Raw genomic sequence first — 19,696 nt, 5'->3', positions numbered from 1 at the left:
GGAGTGGTCAGTACTTGGATGGGTGACCGTTTTTTTTTTGCTTTTTTTTGTTTTTTTTTTGTATGGTACGGAACTCTTCGTGCGCGAGTCCGACTCGCACTTGCCCGATTTTTACTTTTAGTCCCAACCAGGCGCGAAAAAGTTTGCCCCTCCTTCCTAAGTAGCGCCATAGGATTCAGGGGCAAACTTAAGTCAATCGTGTGTTGTGGCTACCCCCCTTTTAGGAGTTGAATTTTTATAGCCTATAACCTGGCCGGGGATTTTCTCGACAGATTAGTAAAGTTTTCATCAAAATCCGTTCAGCCGTTTTCACGTGATGCGCGTTCAAATAAACAGACAAACAGATAAACAGACAAACAGACAAAAATTCTAAAAACTATTGGAACGTGTTCTGTTATCGATTCTAAGTATCCCCAGCCAATTTTTTTTCGAATATCTTCCATGTACAGACTTTCGACCCTCTTCAGCTTTATTATATGTATAGAATATTTATAAATTTTTTGGTAATCATAGTGGTTTATTTAGGTGAAAATATCGCATTAATTCGGTCTTCAAGATTTGGTGATCATTAATGATTTTTGGTGATCATTCAATATATTTGGTATTTGAATACAATTTGAAGTGCATTCGTTATTAAAATGGTGGTACTTTTGTAATTTTAGGCCTTATTTCTTTGGTGTTCAGTAATTTTTTTTGGTAAGCGTGATTTTTAGGGTTCCATACCCAAAGGGTAAAACGGGACCCTATTACTAAGACTCCGCTGTCCGTCCGTCCGTCTGTCACCAGGCTTTATCTCACGAACCGTGATAGCTAGACAGTTGAAATTTTCACAGATGATGTATTTCTGTTGCCGCTATAACAACAAATACTAAAAAGTACGGAACCCTCGGTGGGCGAGTCCGACTCGCACTTGTCCGGTTTTTTTATTTAGGGTACCAAAGTATTTTTTGGTGGTCATTATATTTGTAGCCTTGCTATTTCTACATGATTTGTACGTAAAGTACAAATAGCCATGTTAATCCATACAAAAGTTTGCACAATAGGGAATATTATGCAAAGGTCTGCGTAGGTGGCACCACTAGCACATACAGTAAACAAACCTCATCGACATCATCAATGACACATCATGCGTCACTAGGTCAATCACATGGCCTACCGTGAAATACGACAATCGAAAGTTCGGTTTCTGCCTCTCTATCACTCTTGTTTATTCGATCGATAGAGAGGCAGATAAAGAAATTCGATTTTCGCGTTTCGCGGTAGGCCACCTGTAAACAAACCGCCTTGGTGCATCAATGTCATAAGGTAGGTCAGGCACTTCGAGCAACACCGGCTTCCGACACATCGGAAGGGAGGGGCCCAAGCGATATCTCACCGTACAAATCTTTCTGCCATTTTTCGCGGGGGGAAAGGTGCACACAGTCGCACTTCTCACACACTTGCATACAAAATCCAATCTGTAATGATGACACAAATACATAGAAAATGACACACGTCAAAGACAAATCTTGCAAACCTCGATCTCTTTTTGTGCACGGACGAGTGACAAGTGTCACAACACGCACACTAACACATTTTCGTTGAAGTATGTTATTGTAGAGAGAGATGAGAAGTCGGATTTGTCGCTCGACCGATCCGCAATTTGTACTGAGCGAGCAAAATCGATAAATCCAACAATTACATGAGACTAAAATATAATAATTGTGTTTGAATGTAATTAAACGTATGATATGTAAAAAAAAATATTACATGTGAAATGTAACACTTTCTTTTTGTAAATTTGATGTCCCCGACCTCTTTTTATAACAAAAAACCGAGCAAACAGGCATTTTTGTGCAGCAGTGTTCACGCGCGCGTCTGGACTCGGTCTAGTGAAAAATCCAAGTGCAACTAGTTTTATTACCCGCGCTAGATTAGATTGACGCGCTAATCTTGTACCTCGGCAGAGGGGAAATAGTGCGAATGCCGCCTCCCTTCCGTGTTGCTCGAAGGTCAGGCATATAAGATAGCCCAGCTGGTTACAAGGCCCAGAAGCCAAAAATCACATTTCCAATAGTATAATTCGTTTGACACTTCACGCACACAAAGAAGCAGTCGATACAACGATCTGGCACCAGCGCTTGGATTCGCACGCGCCGCCATTTTGTCAGTACCGTCCAAACAGTCTTTGAGTGAGGTTGCGGCTGCGCTTGATGTAAATTTTACTAAAAGAAAATTGCGTTTTCTCGAGGTTTTTGATTATACACTGTGTTATTTTTTAATTTGGATGTAAACAGAGGTTACCTGGCTGTATGTAGAAAGGTCAGTTTTTAGTTTCATGTCTATTTTTATGTTTAATAATCGTCATTATTCTAGAACCTTTACTTTAGCTAATAAGGCCCACTGTTAGAGCAGGTAACAAGGCCCGGGCCTTATTAAACGTATGAGATGTAATGGTAGACTTAAATTTGAAGTGCGTTGTTGATCTCGTAACATAGATAATTTGATAAGTGCCAAATAAAAATAAGTAAAATGTTACAGTTACGTATAAGTGACGAATATCGTTGTGTTTACTTATTAGAAATTAGCTTTTATATAAAGCCCACAAAATTATGGTTGATTGAAAAATTATGAGTGGTTCTTTTTTATTTTTGTTAAATATTTATGTTACCAGTGCTGTAACAAATGAAGGTTTAATTTTATGTTAATTCTTACTATTTTAGAGGAAAATCGTTGAATTCTTATATGTTTAGTATAATAAGGCCCAAAGGCAAATAAAAAGACAAATTATAAATATCCTCATGTTATGAAGGTACCAAATATTGTTTCATGTGTAAGTGTGACGTTAAAAAGTTTAAAAACCTGTTATTTACCTTAATATGATAAATTCTCTGGCGGGCTTTACTACCTACATAGTGTTTAATAAGGCCCAAAACAGTAGTTTTAAAAAACTTACACTAACCTTAAATACACTAATATTTTCACTGTTATTTTGATTTATGAAGAAATTTAAATAAACGTGTCGTCTATATCGAATAAGTTTTACTTGTTATCCTGATTATATCGACCTATTTGATATCGACAGATATTTCGTTTTAAATAATGGTGGGCCTTATATGCCTGACCTACCTTAGTGAAAACTTGTCAAAAAACTGTTGAGGGCTAGGATGTATAAGTTACTCTATGGTTTACTAAACAAATTAGTGCTGCAGCACTCTGGCGGCAGAACATTGCAGTAAGACTCCCTATTGTGCAAGTTTTTCGGCAGAGGGGTAAGCTCTTAAAGGCGACTCCAGTTATTAAATGCTCTAAGAACATGGGTCTAACAATACACTATAGGTACTCTTTGGTGTAACACCATGAACAGAAAAGTAAACTACAATCCTCCATAGAGGCGTTTCAACTGAAAACGAGACTAAATTAACATCGAGAAAACTATTAATGTCAAATGTCATGTCCACGTTGTTACCTCCGGCTGTGATTTCCTGTTTAATTTCCGAGGGTTTTCCTTTTAGTTTTCATGAAAGATACCTGTAGCAACCTGTAGGTATCTATAGGGAACTATCGTGACACGTAGATAACTTACATGAGTTTTTCAGTGCAACTTTATCTAAACGTCTTTATATATACCTAATGCGAGCTTTCTGTGTTCATGCTTTAATTATTAATTAAATAATAGGGGCCTCTACGTGTTGGATCTATATCCCACGCAAGCCTATCAAAAGACCGGGATTTATAGGCCCGTGAAATCCAAAATGGAGTTACAAATAATAATAAAAATAAAAGACGTTTATTCAAAAAGTTTGAACATATAAAAGTACACGATAATGCTTACAAACTAATTGAAATTCCATTTATCTTATACCTTTAAACGAGCAATTCTTGTTTAAGTATATGTATATATTTATTTATATATTTCGGGGATTCAGAAACGGCTGTAACGGTTTCGATGAAATTTGCTATAAGTATGGGGGATTTCGGGGGCGAAAACTCGACCTAGTTAGGTCTTATCTCTGGGAAAACGCGCATTTTTGAGTTTTTGTATGTTTTCCGTGCAAAGCTTGGTCTCCTAGATATTATAGATAGATATAGCTACCTGGAAATGAGTATTAAATACAATATTATTGTTTAAGGAAAGGAAGAAATCCTATTTGTGGAGAATATATCCCTGCATACATTTCCAAAAAAAAGAGAACTTTTGGATGCAGTGCAAAGCAAGTGGCAAAGTATGGTTGTGTCCAAGAGTTGGCATGCATTGTCGATGGCGACCGCAGCTGCCGCAGCCAGCAGCAGGCTGCGGCGCTGCCGTGGGCGCACCTGCGTGCCACCACCGGTTGACAGTGGCTCGGCTGAAAATTTCATGGCCAGTGTATCGAGCGGGGAGGCGACCGCGCGCGCTACGCGCAGTCGCGCTGCGCCGTCCGCCAGAGCGCCCGCCTGGTCCGCTCGTCCGGAGCTCGCGCTGACGTCTCCACACAACAATAACACGCGCCCGGCCGACCGGCGACCGCCATTCATACCCAGTGCCAGTTGCAAGTGCAGTGCCCGAGCACGTGAGCCGGACCCGCGGACATGTAAATAACGGAGCCCGGTGACACCGCCGCCTCGGACATGTGGCACGACGGAGACGTACGCAAGATGAAATAACAAGGTGAGCATACATAATCACTCTTATTTCTGTACACTAAACAGCCTAAACTGCTATTTTAACATGGGTTTATTTTATTATATGGCCCATAAAAATGTTTTTAATTCATATTAGTGTCAGAACACGTAGGTAATAGGAACTGCATAATGAGTCCCACTTTAACATCCTAATGTACCTTATATTTTATTTAAAACATTTCGTTCAAAATGCTTTGTAGGCATTTTGAACGAAATGTTTTAAATGCATAGGCATGCCGAAACTGTACATTTAGTTTCGTTTGTACAGTGGGAGCGGCGAAAGTCGCTATTCTGAAGCTCTACGACTGCCGCAATCAGATTATGGCACACCCCCAGCCATAAGACACTAGCTACTATTATCCTATTTAGTAATCACTCAATGCCAGTACCGTCCCAATAAACAACGTTGCTTCAGGCCAATTTATTTCAGTTGAATTAACCTAAATTGGCACCAAATTGGCCAATATGACAACCGTCGTAGCTTCGTAGCTCTTTCGTAGAACGTCGTAGCGCGGCCTTAATTTATGGACTAGCATTTTGCTTAAAGAACGAGGGCTCCTTCTTACCCTGTTTAGGTATTACGAAAGCCAATGGCAATGTCAAAGTTAAGTGAGAATCGTCGAAGTAGTTTTCAAAACATATACATTCTAATAAGAGTTGTTTTCGTGACTTTACGTCTATTTCAACAGCTTCGTAGCAACAGTACAAAGTATGTGTAAACTCACTGTATGGATCTTCATTTTCGCACTTGAGTTTATATCTTCAGCATATATACACGTTTAATATAAATATTATTTTGTGTATATAAAGCTATATATCTTGGTTAATCATATAATTATAATACTTATCGCGTCTTCAAACGAACGGCTATAATTTAATTTAAACCAATAAACGAAGGTAATTATTTAGAAGCCAAGATAAATAATAAGGAGAGACTATGTTGACGATGGCTTGCGTAAGTAAAGAATGCTCATCGGTGTGTACGAGTTTATGCCAAAAGAGCTTCAGTTCCAAGAAATGCGCCAATAGTTCTTCAATTAATAATTATATCTCAGGGTTAGCTCTCAGAGGTTCCGAGGCAGATACGCGTTGTGCAACAGTATTGCTAACTTTGTGCAGTTGCATTTCTGGAGACTGTACTTGGGGATCGGTTTTTTTTTACATTGAGATAACGAGAGATATCGACATAACTTATAACATTCATTTACATAATTTCCTTAAAAACGTGATCAGCCTTTAATCGCCCAGTGCTGAGCATAGGCTTCTTTTCGAGTACGCCACTTATCCCGGGTCCTGAGCTAATCACATCTAGAAGTGGGTCGCAATCTTTCAAATATCGTCTACCAATCGAGTCAATCCACCCATCGACAAACGCTAAAAGAAAAGTGAAAATGTGTCGGGATGGCAGATACTACGAAAAGGCTATATTTCCATACACTATATTAGTTTCGACTGGCGTCTTTTATCAACAATTGTCATATCTTGGCCAGGCCTCCAGGCATTTATTTCTTTCGTGAGAAATGGCTACCATTCCGTAATTAATATTTTGGTCCACCTGCCATCACTCTGCCTGGCAACATAGTCGTTGTCGTGGTGGTAATACGTTTAAAATTGGTTTAAAATAATTACATTTATCTATGACATCGGTTACACTCTAACTCTGGCGTCAGTTCAGTCCATCAGTCTGGTCAGACTGACGGGAGAATTATCGTGTAACACGCGGACTGATGGACTGATGGTCTGGACTAATGAAATTTTAAATTTTTAGATAATATTCGTCAGTCCATTTTGAATGACAGAAAACTGATAGGAGACTGATAGTGTAACCTGTTTGTGTCATTCTCGCGTCAGTCACCATATTAGACAAGACTAAATGACTGTGTTGCGTTCTGTGTCCAAACGGCGACTGGGTCGTAATTTTATCAATCTGTCGTCAGTCTGGACTGATCGTCTAACCGTGTCTTTCCATCATTCTGGCATCAGTCAAAACTCGAATGGACTGATGGACTGAACTGACGCCAGAATTAGCGTGTAACCGATGTCTATGAGAGAAGTACATACCTCTGTTACGTTGGCATAAGTCGACTTAACCCCAGTGCTTTTCATCTAAATATATTCTTACCGCAATAAATCTGTTAATTTTTTGCGAGTAAAATATTACAAACATAGCTAATTGGTGGTGGATTTATGTTAGCAGCGGTGATTAGCGGGATCGATGGGACAGAATGCGGGGTCGTGCATGCTGCGTGCACGCTGGCGGCACGCGACCCGCGACCCGCGGCCCGCGAGCTTGCCTAATGAGCTCCGTCAATCTACATACCTAGCCCAGAATACTGCATGGACGTACGATTTTAACGCATGGAATGGCGAAGCAAAAATAATGTTTTTGAGTGTGACGTCTTATTTGCAGAAACGCCGTAGACAATTTCTGCAATCAGTTGCTTTCTGTTTTCAATTTACTTGTTTGACGTTTGAAGATTAAACGTTTTTTAATCTTACTTTCAACTCTTCATTTTTCAATTAGTTTTAGATATATGACTCCTTTAAGTCTTTTCTCACTTCTAACTAATAATATACCTACTATGTAATTGTACCACAATCGGTTTGCGGTTTTTATACTGCACAAAAATATCGTTTTTCAAGTTAAATCAGTGTACACCTCAGGCTATGATTATATCTCTTTTGCAACTCTGTAGCTTGTTGTTTACCTCTATATTTCTGTTACGTCGGTTGCGTTGCTGTTGAACTACAATTGCCAAACTCAAGTATTTGTTACGTATAAAGGGAGGGGCTTCATTGACGGACAGATAACCGATACTAATCCAGCAGTCGCAGTCGCTTCGGATTCAGAAGACGCAAACCGTAGGCCAACGGTTTCTGCTCGCAGGCTTTACTATTTTCGATAGTAATTGGATCAGATTTCCTAGTAACTTGTAAGCTGGATGAAGAAGTCGTAAATTAAGTTAATAAAATATAGATTTACGGGGTTTACGGCAGTATCCCAATATTAAGTATTAATAAATGTAGGATTTAAGTAAAGACGTTGCGTTCTCCCGAGGGTATAAGGGAAGCCTTAGCCCCCAAACTTAGAGCGCGGCCATCTTTGCATTCCCATTAATCACTCGTTTTATAAACATGTCAGTTTTGGTACGAGTACCTACTACAGTTCTTTACGCGCTCTGAAAGCGGATTTGCTTAAAAGGATGTCTTTTTCGCGAAGGTATGCTTTTTATACCTACTAAATTCATTATGTAGGTGTCTGTCGTTATTTGTAGAACTATAAAACTACCCTGACGCCTTCTTACTTGGAGTCGTAAGTCTTGTGTTACGGTGTAGTAATACATTTTAGTATTCTTTAGTTTAGTGGAATTCGATTCGCGAGTGTTACGAGGAGGAATGCACCGATACAGGGTTCAAGTAGAAAATGTTCTCAGCGAGATTTCGACATGTGACGACGTTAAGAGGATTCCTGTGTTCCTTAAGTACTTTTAGCTTTTTTACCTGCTACTGCGGGTAAGATGGAGGGGGGGGGGGGGGGCTTGTTCATAAACATATCACTACTGTTATGTGTTGAACAGTGAATCTAATAAATGTCATTGTATGATACATAAATTCAGGCATCGGAGTTTTTGTCGCATGGTAAGACTAATAGCAAGCGACATTTGCCATAAATGTAAACTCTTATTCATACTCATACTCATTTATTTAATTTATCTTAAAATGCCTTTAGAGCGGTCGGTCGTGTATATTTTTTATTTATTTATTTTTATTTTATTTATATAGCCCCTTAGGCTGGGTGAGAGAAATTTGTATGTGTTGGTTGCTGACTTCTGTTTCTATAAGAAATCTCTCAACTCAGTGTGCCTGTTGGCAAAGGCCTCCTCCAATAGCTTCCATTGTTTCCGGTCTTGGGCAACTCTTCTCCATTTTGGTCCCGCAGTGAGCTTCAGCTCATCCTCCCAGCGCATTTTTTATCGTCCTTGACTTCTTTTGCCATCTCTTGGATACCAGTTTGTTATGATTTGGCTCCACTTTTCTTGTCGTGATCTTAACATGTGGCCAGTCCATCTCCATTTTTGAAGGTCTATTTTTTCTAGGATGTCTGTTAGTTTGGTTCTGGCTCTTAGTTGGACATTTCTGATTCTGTCTTGCCTTCTTGTTCGTGCATAATTATCTTAGTCTAATTATATAAAAAAATATTTTTCCATTACATTATGAATTCATAACTTCAACTATTTTATTGCCTATGCCATTGAATTTATACGAAGGAAACACGATATTTTCACCATCCACATCGACTTTATCGTCCATTGAAAAACGTAATTCATACCTATTATATGTATACATAGTATATCCATAGTGTTTTGTATACATATTATATTCCTGTCGTTCTTGTACCAAATCGCACATCTGATTAATCTTTCCAATTTCTCGTTTAAATAAGTATGAAAGTATAGACGGACACATGTTGAAACGTAAAATATCTTTCAAGTAAACAACTAATCAATGACAGTAGTGATAGAATTAATTCATAACTTTTTTTAATTGCGGAAGGTTATTTTCTTAGGTGACAGTTCTATTCACTTTCGGCTCTATTGCAACAAATGAGGTTTAATAATTTAAACTCATATACGTACTAACTATTTAGTAATCTGTTCTCATATTAAATAAAATTAATCATGAGTATGAGTATGAATAAGAGTTTAATTTATGGCAAATGTCGACTCCATAGCTTGCTCTTAGTCTTACCATGCGACAAAAACTCCGATGCCTGTTAACATAATACAAATAGTGCTTATACAAAGCACAATATATTTCAATACTTTATGCACATAATTTTGACTTATACTGGCTTTTTTGAAAATTGTATTGTATAAGTAATAGGTAAGGTACAAAAATTCCAAAAATCTAGTTACTGACCTATAACACAGGTACAAAAGTTAATAAATACGCACAAAGTAACATCGTATTCCAACGACCCTGTACGCGGTTCATTCCGTTGTTTTACTATTAGCCGCAACCGTAAATCTCTATAACTTTAAACGGAAACGTTTAAAGGGCTTTTAACACGCAACGTGGCTGTTATTTGGGCTTATTGTGAATTTCAATGACCTTCTAACTATGCTGGAGAAATATTAAAATTCGGAAAACCTTAATTTTCTCGGTCTCAGTATTTAAGTCACTTTAAATAGGGTGAAGTATCAGAATTTCAACCCAACTGTAACGTAACTTGCCTGTTAACGCCGTGACAGCTAAAGCTCAGCAGTGTGTTGAGGTTTCGAATCTTAGCATGTAAGTACAAAATAAGCTTCACAGAATTTGTGAACGAAACACGATTTCATATATGTACCGCTCGCTTGTAGGTAAATGATATCTTGTGTGTGAAGTTTGAAGTGTTGTAGAAGGCTGGAGAAACAGGCATCGTCAATTTAATAAAAGATTCTATAAAGGAAAATCACAATTATATATATTGTTCAGGATTTTATTAAAAGGTTAATTTCGTCTATTGGTAACTAATAACTAACTAATAACTCATATAATCCGAATAGAGGGAGGGTTGGCAGCCCGTTCGTTACCACGCATTCAAAGTATGCTAATCTAGTTAAACCGCCACATAAACAGCGAATGCGAATTTGAATGAGGTCTATTGTTGCGGAACTATGCGCCTCCACAGAGATGAGGAATGTGATGCAAGGAACAACGAGATGTGAATGTTAGATATGAGGAATTAAATGCGAGGTGCCTATTTATGGTGTGAATAACTAATGTTTATGCGATATCAAGTTGCAATTTAACAATAATGGCATCAATTTTAAGGAAAATCTTACTTGTGACTATAGCGTTTAATCATTGCTCTCAAATCGCCCAAAAACCTACATGACTGACCTAATAACTACATGACTACATAATTTATGATAATTTAAGCAATGTAAACCTTTGCCGATAACTAAATTATCCTAGTTCGTTGTGTGTGTGTGTGTGTCGTATTGTCCTATATCGAGATTCAATTAACGGTCTCTCATCGTTTTATGTTTCTGTACTCTGTTGGACTGCATTCATTACACGCGTTTATTTGACGGATAACATTTTGCATGAAAGATTTCAATAATCCGTGCATATGTTTGGTGACTCTAACTACTTATGCAAAATAATGGCACCGATATAGCAAGATAGCTTGATGATTGAGGCCTAAGGTCTCTATGAGAAGTAAATAAACGTCTAAATAAAAGTACAGTTAGCTTGTAAACTTTTTCTGAAAACTTAAAAAAAACTGGTTCATCGCTACTCACTTTTCACTTTACACTAATAGTTGACGATTTGATAGATGCCTGAATAGTAGCTCATAAGCTGCTATATCCCGCATTGTAGCGAATATTGCCGTAGAGCGCTGGTCTGGTGTATCGTGATGGTAAATTATTATATTAAATCCATGGTATCATTTTCGATTATTAGAGTTGCAAAGTGTTATGGTAGGTATGTCGAACGTATTATTCAGTCAGGATTGGCAGGTAGAAAGAAATGTAGTTGGTATTCAGTCGGCGCAAGTTCACCCTGTAAGTGAATTCAGCAAGCAGATAGAGACCGAGAAACGAATACCAATGAGCGCGGCGACAATGAGAGAATGCACTGCGAATAATGGGCCACATACCGATATGAACGGGAAATTATCGAGCTAGTAGTTATAGATTCAGCTAAGAATCTTAAATAGATACCTACCGAAAGGAACGCCAATAAGCTGAGAATGGATGAGTATTAAATAACAAAAAATACGAGTACCTATATATGTTTGAACTAACCAATGTTACTATAAGTCGCCGCACAGACTCTAGATACGAGTACTAACGTATATCAATCGCTAGTTTCTAAGATGTAGTCGCACTTTACTGAAACGTGCGTTTGTCTCTCTTTGTACAGCCCATTTCCCAGTTCAGCTGGGGTCGGCGCCAGGACAATCTATCCTGGGTTGTTTGTGTGGTCAGGTTTTATGTCCCCATCTCTTTTTCGACATTGGACCACCAGGTTCAGGGGCGTATTTTGAAATTTGGCGCCCCAGGCCAATACGTTTCGACGCCCCAGAAGTCAAGGAAGAAAAACAAAATGCAATCCGCCAGGGGCGGCATATGCTGGGGGTTGGCGCCCCGGGCCATGGCCCGGATGGCCCTAGGGTAAATACGCCCCTGACCAGGTTGCTGGACTTCTGCCTCTTCCTCTGGGGTTGCAGTTGTTCATTGCTTTCCTCACTGTGTAGTTTTCGTCCCTTCGTATAACGTGACCATACTAACGACGTACCTAACCTCATTCTACTCTCTTTGAGTTTTTCGCGCGCGTTTGTATGACAGCAAAAAGTCACAGTGTGGCTAGACCGTAATGTAGCAGGTACATTAATCTCGACATGAGCTAATTGACTGAACAATACGCCGACTCTGAAGGGTTGGATTAATTCATCATACTGAACTGAAGCAGGCTTTTTAGGGGAGGCGTTTAAACTATTCAACAGTGAACAAAGACCGCTTTATGCCACATTGTTGGGATTGCTATTGGGCGTATATTGATTTAGCAATACGCTATTCCTTTGTTTCACTGTATCACTGTATGAAATTAGTAATTTCGTATGATTTGAAGCTTCGTAAATGTAACAAACTTTTTGGTTAAGTACCTATTTATCTCTGTAGTATTTCCTAGGTAGTTGAACACCAATTGTAAGTCCTATGTATTTTTCTTCTATAGATAGTACAATGCCAATTGTTTTTAACACATATAAGTAAAATTTTAATCAGGAATTATATCATTGTTAATCAGGTGTGTATATGAAAAGGAAAAAAAGGTTTCAACAATCTAAATGAAAGCTTTTATTTTTTTACATGACTTTTACATTAACAGATAAGGTTTGCACTATTTGCATGCAGCATTTAACAACAAATGGTCATCGTTGGCCTACATGTCCTAAGTAATGTTGGCTCGCTTTATTCGTTTTCATATTTACATTTGCCGACACGAACGTGCAGCACGCGCCGAACAAATGAAATGCATTAGACGTAAATGCTCCGATATCATTCTAAACCTCTGCCATTTGCAGTGCAGCGTGTTATGTTAGGTACATACGTAGCTGGTATGGAATTTAAATTGAAAATGTTAGATGTAGGTATACATATATTTATAACTATAATGAACCAATTTTGACGGATTCCGATATTTAACTACCTACCTACACGTTTGTCGGCGTTTTTCCTGTGGACATCATAAAATACTTGAATAAAAGACTTAACTTAGCATAATTTTGTTGCTGGATTCTTATAGGAAAAACGGCCGATTTCCCTAACGATTACGACTCACCTAACTTGGTTATGATATTTAGCTGCATACCTATACAAACGAGTAGAATAAGTACGTACTTCATTAATTTCTTTTTGCTGTAACAGTACAAAATGTAAAATAAAAAATCCTAATTAATGAGAGTTTATTATCAGGCAGCTATATGATCTTATCCAGCCCGAGAAAGTACTACTACATACTATGTATTAGCGCATTAAGCGCAGTCCAAATGAAAATTATGCTCGGCGAATTATTTCAAACGCGTTATGTTTAAAATGTATTAATTCTTAATCAGAATAATTTAACTGAATTATTAGGTTAATTGAAATGATAAAGTAGTGTTAACTTCGGGGGTGGTCTAAATAACTTTATTTTGACTTATTATGTATGTATACTGTATTATGAATGTAGGTACTTACATTAGGTAGCTATTTGGAAACAGAACTTGTCTTGATGAAAAAAACGAACTAATCAGGCGCTATCTGTCACATAATAATAGCACTCACCTTTCCTTTATTATACCTACATAATTACAAAAAACTTCAACTAAAATGTCTGGTCCTATGGTATTCATCTCGGGATAGAATTTCATACTATCTAGGTAATAATAATTTGCCTACATGTCAGTGGGTATTTTCATCATCATCATCATCAGCCTACTCTCGTCCACTGCTGGACATAGGCCTCTACTATTGCACGCTATTGAGCACGATTTGCGGCAACTCTGATCCAGCTCTTGCCAGCAGCCTTGCGAAGGTCATCGCTCCATCTAGTCTGAGGGCGTCCTACACTACTTTTGCCGATGCGCGGTCTCCACTCGAGAACTCGTCTACCCCAACGGTTATGGGTCAAACAGATCACTGTGTTATGTCTTTCCTGTAGACATACACAAGAGTTAAGGGCTATAAAGGTTAATTTTCTTATTTAACCCTTATCCACGTGAAAAGGTCCTCCTTTTATTTGGAGAACTATGATAAAATCATTGCTTACATGCCCACAAGCTGTTAACTATTGCCCACAGGAAAGAAAAATGTACTGTTCGCGCGAACACACTAGTTTTCTCTCCTGTGGGCAATAGTTAACAGCTTGTGTGCATGTAAGTAATGATTTTATCATAGTTCTCTAAATAAAAGGAGGACCTTTTCACGTGGATAAGGGTTAAATAAGCAAATTAACCTTTATAGCCCTTAACTCTAGTGTATGTCTACAGGAAAGACATAACACAGTGATCTGTTTGACCCTTATCGGTTCTACGGCTAATATGACCGGCCCGGCCCACTGCCACTTCAGCTTGCTAATCCGGTGGGCTATGTCGACTTGGACTTTAGTTCTCTGACGGATGACTTCATTTCGAATACGATCCCTCGAGAGAGACTCCGAGCATAGCCCTTTCCAAAGCTCGCTGAGCGACTTTGAATTTATGGATCAGTCCTACCGTGAGTGTCCACGTTTCGGCTCCGTATGTCATTACGAGTAGGACGCACTGATTGAAGACTTTTGTCTTCAGACTCTGTGGGGTTGATGACGTGAAGACTCGACGCAGCTTCCCATATGCTGCCCAGCCCAGCTGTATCCTTCTATTCGACTCTTTCTCGAAGTTGTTCTTTCCTAATTGCAGTATTTGCCCGAGGTTAGAGGTATTCCTGAACAACCTCGAGAACAGCCCCTTGTTCTGCAATAGGTCCCGGAGCAACACGTTCATTGAATATAACTTTCGTTTTGTTCAAATTTATCCGGAGACCTATGAGTTGAGAAGAATCAGCTAGACCGGTCAGCGTATGCTCTAAATCCTGCAACGTGTCAGCCATGATGACGATGTCGTACGCAAATCGCAAGTGTGAGATGTTTTCGCCATTAATGTTCCAGTCCAGTCGACGTTTTAAACATATCGTCCAATGCATTTGTGTACAATTTGGGGGAAATCACATCCCCTTGTCTCACGTACACCACGATGCATGGGGATAGGCTTAGTCTGCTGGTTTTGGATTTAGACGGCCATGGTAGCTGCGTTGTACAGACATCTCAACACTTGGATATATCGCCAGTCGACTTGGCATCGCTGCAGGGAATCGCTGTGAAGATGTGGTCTATGATGCCGTATCCTCCACGAAATCCGGCCTGCTCCGGTGGCTGAAATTCGTCGAGTCTGCCTGCTAGGCGGTTCGTGATGACCCTCGAAAACTGTAGTTTTATGATATCCAGCAGCGCCATCTACAGTGTTGATTTAAATATGGTGTTCCAAATATGTTTTTATATGAATTGCTGTCATGTCGTTCTGTCACACAATAAATAGTCTTCGGTTAACATGCACGTATTTTATTAATTATAGGTTATGGGCGATTTAAAGTGATAAATACGGGGGGTTAGTCAAGTATTAGATTGCCAGTTTATAGTGTATCGTGTGTGATATATTGTGAGTGCGATCTGTGACAGAAATCCGAAGATGTCGTCACCAAACTATGTGACGAATGTGCCCAAGTTACGTGGCCGAGAGAACTATTGTGAATGGGTTTTCGCTGCAGAGAATTTTCTTATCCTAGAGGGCACGCAAAAGTTTATTGCGCGTAAGCCAGAAGCTACGGGTACAGAAGTTGCAGATGACGAAAAAGCCCGTGCAAAATTGATTTTGACAATCGACCCTTCCTTGTATGTCCATGTAAAAGGCATCAAAACTACGTTTGAATTATGGACTAAACTCAAAAGCTTATTTGATGACTCTGGTTTCGCCAGAAAAATTACGTTGTTGCGAAATTTAATTTCCATAAGACTCGAAAATTCAACTTCGATGACAGAATACGTAACGAAAATGGTTGAAAATGGTCAAAAATTAAGTGGTACGGGTTTTGCCATTAGTGATGAATGGATCGGCTCGCTATTATTAGCAGGTTTGCCTGAGAAATATTCCCCAATGATCATGGCAATAGAGCATTCCGGCATTTCTATCACGACAGATGCCATCAAAACAAAACTTTTAGACATGGAAGAGAAAAATTCAAATTTGACAAGGAATGGGAACGAGACTGAGAGTGCGTTCGCGAGTACGTCAAGTTACCAACATAACAAGAAGAATAAAACAAAGATTGTCTGTGGTAAACAGGATGGCGGCGAAATGTCAAAAGTCAGAACTGTCAATGTGAAATGCTTTCGATGCAAGGTCCCGGGGCATTATCGAAATCAGTGCCCAAATATCGAAAAAAATACTACACGTAAACAGTCGAATGCATTCAGTGCTGTGTTTTTAAGTGCCGACTTTAAGAAAAATGATTACTACATTGATAGCGGCGCTAGTACCCATTTTACGGCAAATGAAAGTTGGGTTATGAATGCATCGTACGAGCCGGCTACTCGCGAGATAGTTGCAGCAAATAAGGCATGTATGCCAGTGTTGTGCTCCGGAAACGTACAGATTACGACTGTGACTCCCGACAGTGAATTCGACATAACTGTTGAAGATGTTTTATGTGTACCGAGTTTAACTACGAACCTGTTATCTGTAAGCCAACTGATAAAGAAAGGTAATAAAGTAGACTTCACTAAGAAAGGTTGTAAGATTTACAACAGAAGTGGACAGCTTGTTGCTACGGCTACTTTGACAAACGGCGTTTACAAATTGAATATGCCAGAAAATACGACCAACGTTGCTATGGCAGTGTCTGCCGAGACTTGGCACCGTCGTCTCGCCCATGTTAACAGCTCATACATGACGAAAATGAAGGATGCAGTGGAAGGTTTCAGTATTAGCGACAAGATTGACATCAGTAAATGCAAGCAAGAAGTTCAGCGAGTTCCTGAAGGTAAATGGGATACTGCATCAACGGACGAACCCTTATACGCCTGAACAAAATGGGTTGTGCGAGCGCCAGAATCGTGTGGTGTGTGAGAAGGCTAGATGCCTGTTATTTGACTCCGAGCTACCCACAGAATTCTGGGCAGAAGCATGTAGTTGTGCAGTTTATCTACGGAACAGGACAATAGCTTCAGGATTAAACAACAAAACACCTTTTGAAATGTGGACAGGGACAAAGCCAGACCTAAGTCACCTAAGAATCTTCGGCAGTACTGTCATGGTCCACATCCCCAAAGAGAAAAGGGTGAAGTGGCAGAAAAAGTCTAAGGAAGCTATCCTAATGGGTTACCCAGAAGGGGTCAAAGGATATAGACTTTTCGATCCTGAAAAGAGAACATTTTTCACAGCGAGGGACGTAAAGGTTTTTGAAAAACAAGAGTATTGCCAAATTGAAGTTCAACAACAAACAATACAAAAAGCTGAAGTAGGGTGTCAAAGTTCAGTGGGGGATGAGAGTCCAGATATTTCCAGAACTTTGACTGATTCATCTTTTGAGTCAATGAACCCTAGTGAGTATGAGGATGCAGACACCACAACTGAGAGTGTTTCAGTTCCTGAAAATGTTCCTGCTCCTGAGAGGATCGGTCCAGTCCTGAGAACAGCAGAACAAAGAAAAGCGCCTGAAAGGTATGGCATTTCAAATCTATGTTCAGATGCTAGCAGGATGGATGATGCCAGTGGTCTTTCACTATCAGAGGCTTTGCGCGGACCAGAGAAAGAGCAATGGAGACAAGCTATGGCAGAAGAGTTGAAAAGTTTCGAAGACAACCAGGCCTGGGAGCTTGTCAGCGTTCCAAAAGACTCTAGTGTCGTAAAGTGCAAGTGGGTACTTAAGAAGAAGTACGATAGTGAGGGCAATGTGCGGTTCCGAGCCAGGTTAGTAGCCAAGGGCTATACTCAGAAGTACGGAGTGGACTATGACGAAACCTTCGCGCCAGTGGTAAGGCATACAACTCTCAGACTTTTATTTGCTTTGTCGGTTCAATTAAATTTAGATATTTCTCATTTAGACGTGACTACTGCTTTCCTGAACGGCTATCTTGAGGAGGATATTTATATGGAGAAGCCAGAAGGCTTTCCTTCATCTGAAGGTAAAGGACAGGTGCTTAAGTTGAAGCGAGCCATATATGGTCTCAAACAATCCTCAAGGGCGTGGTACAGGAGGGTAGATGATTGCTTAACCGAGTATGGTTATACTAGGTCTAAACTTGAACCTTGCTTATATGTGAAAAATGACAATGGTTTGACTGTAGTAGCTCTATATGTCGATGATTTCTTTGTGTTTTCTAATAATGAAGAGGAAACCAAAAGTTTGAAACAGGTACTGTCTTCACATTTTAAATTAAAAGATCTTGGTCAGGTCAAACAGTGCTTAGGTATGAATGTGTGTGTTGATAAAGAACATAATGTAATAACTTTAGATCAGGAGGATTATGTTAACAAGTTGTTGCATAAGTTCAATATGACAGACTGTAATACTGCTCAAACTCCTATGGAGGAAAGATTGAACTTAGATAAAGGTGAGAGCTGTGATACTGAATTACCTTATCAACAACTTATTGGTAGTCTCATGTACCTAGCGGTTTTGACACGGCCTGACATTGCTTTTAGTGTAGGGTATCTGAGCCAGTTTAATAACTGTCATGGTAGAGAACACTGGGCTCATGCCAAACGTGTTTTGCGTTATCTCAAGAAAACAAAACACTATTGCCTCAGGTATAGTAGCGAGTCTGATTCAAAGCTTACCGGGTTTGTTGACGCTGACTGGGGCAGTAATGTTCTTGATAGGAGGTCCTATTCAGGATTTTGTTTCACTTTGTCTGGCAGTGTAGTTTCATGGTGCAGTAAGAAGCAGAATAGCGTGTCCTTGAGCAGTTGTGAATCAGAATATATTAGTATTTCTGAGTGTATTAAAGAAGCTATGTACTTAAGGTCATTGTACCATGAAATTACAAATAAGATGTCATTAATTACAATTTATAATGACAACCAAAGTGCTCTGAAGTTATTGGCCAACCCTGTGTTTCATAATAGGTCGAAGCATGTTGACATACGTTACCACTTTAGTAGGGATATAATAGCTAAAGGTGTGGTAGAAGCAAAATACTTAGCGACAGCTGAGATGCCAGCTGACTTATTAACTAAGAGTCTAGGGTTTGTCAAGCACTTTAGATTTGTTGAGAAGTTAGGACTTGTGCCTAAGTAGTAGGTATGTGTAGTTCTTTTTAAAGCTGTTTTTTTTTAATGCTGATGATGCTGATGGCTATGCTTAGATATAGTGGGGGTGTAGTTTTATGATATCCAGCAGCGCCATCTACAGTGTTGATTTAAATATGGAACTGTGGTGTTCCAAATATGTTTTTATATGAATTGCTGTCATGTCGTTCTGTCACACAATAAATAGTCTTCGGTTAACATGCACGTATTTTATTAATTATAAAAACAGCTTGTAGATGTGGCTTAGGAGCGAAATGGGTCGGTAGTTCTTCAATAGGGCCTTATTTCCCTTTTTGAAGAACAGCACAGACAACACTCTTACTCCACACCTCTGGAGTTCTCCCATCGAAGAGAACGGCGTTAAAGATGTTCTGGAGCTCCTTCAGTGCAGGTTTGCCTCTCGCTTTCAGAAGCTCAGTTGTAACGCCGTCCTCGCCTGGGGCTCTTCCATTTTTAAACTATCTGAGGGCCATCTCGATTTAGTCAGTGCTGATTTCTGGCAAGTCTTCGGTAAAGTGGCGGATTAATGTGGCTCTCGAATTCTCATTTTCGGGATCTGGTGGAGATGCATGCGAAGCGTATTATATAGCTGGCCATAGAAGGATTCGATTTCAGAGAGAATCCCCGAGCGGGACGATACAACAGCCCCACCAGTTGTGGTCAGCTTCGTCAGGT

General features: G+C 39.5%; 1 protein-coding gene across 9 annotated transcripts in view; it reads left to right on the top strand.

Moving 5' to 3' along the window:
* The first annotated feature begins 4,224 nt into the window (after nt 1-4,224).
* Nucleotides 4,225-19,696, top strand: part of LOC134790559 (whirlin) — a 130,399-nt gene continuing 114,927 nt past the window's right edge. For 5 of the 9 annotated variants that reach the window (XM_063761396.1, XM_063761398.1, XM_063761397.1 and 2 more), the window contains exon 1: nt 4,225-4,630. The gene's annotated coding sequence lies outside the window, so the exon portion shown is untranslated. The remainder of the gene's footprint in view (nt 4,631-19,696) is intronic. The other 4 variants (XM_063761394.1, XM_063761401.1, XM_063761400.1 and 1 more) reach the window with 1 other exon arrangement.

Source organism: Cydia splendana, chromosome 5 (assembly GCF_910591565.1).
Source record: "Cydia splendana chromosome 5, ilCydSple1.2, whole genome shotgun sequence".
Lineage (NCBI taxonomy): Eukaryota > Metazoa > Arthropoda > Insecta > Lepidoptera > Tortricidae > Cydia > Cydia splendana.
The sequence above is the reverse complement of the archived record's forward strand: the minus strand, read 5'-3'. Positions and strand labels throughout refer to the sequence as shown.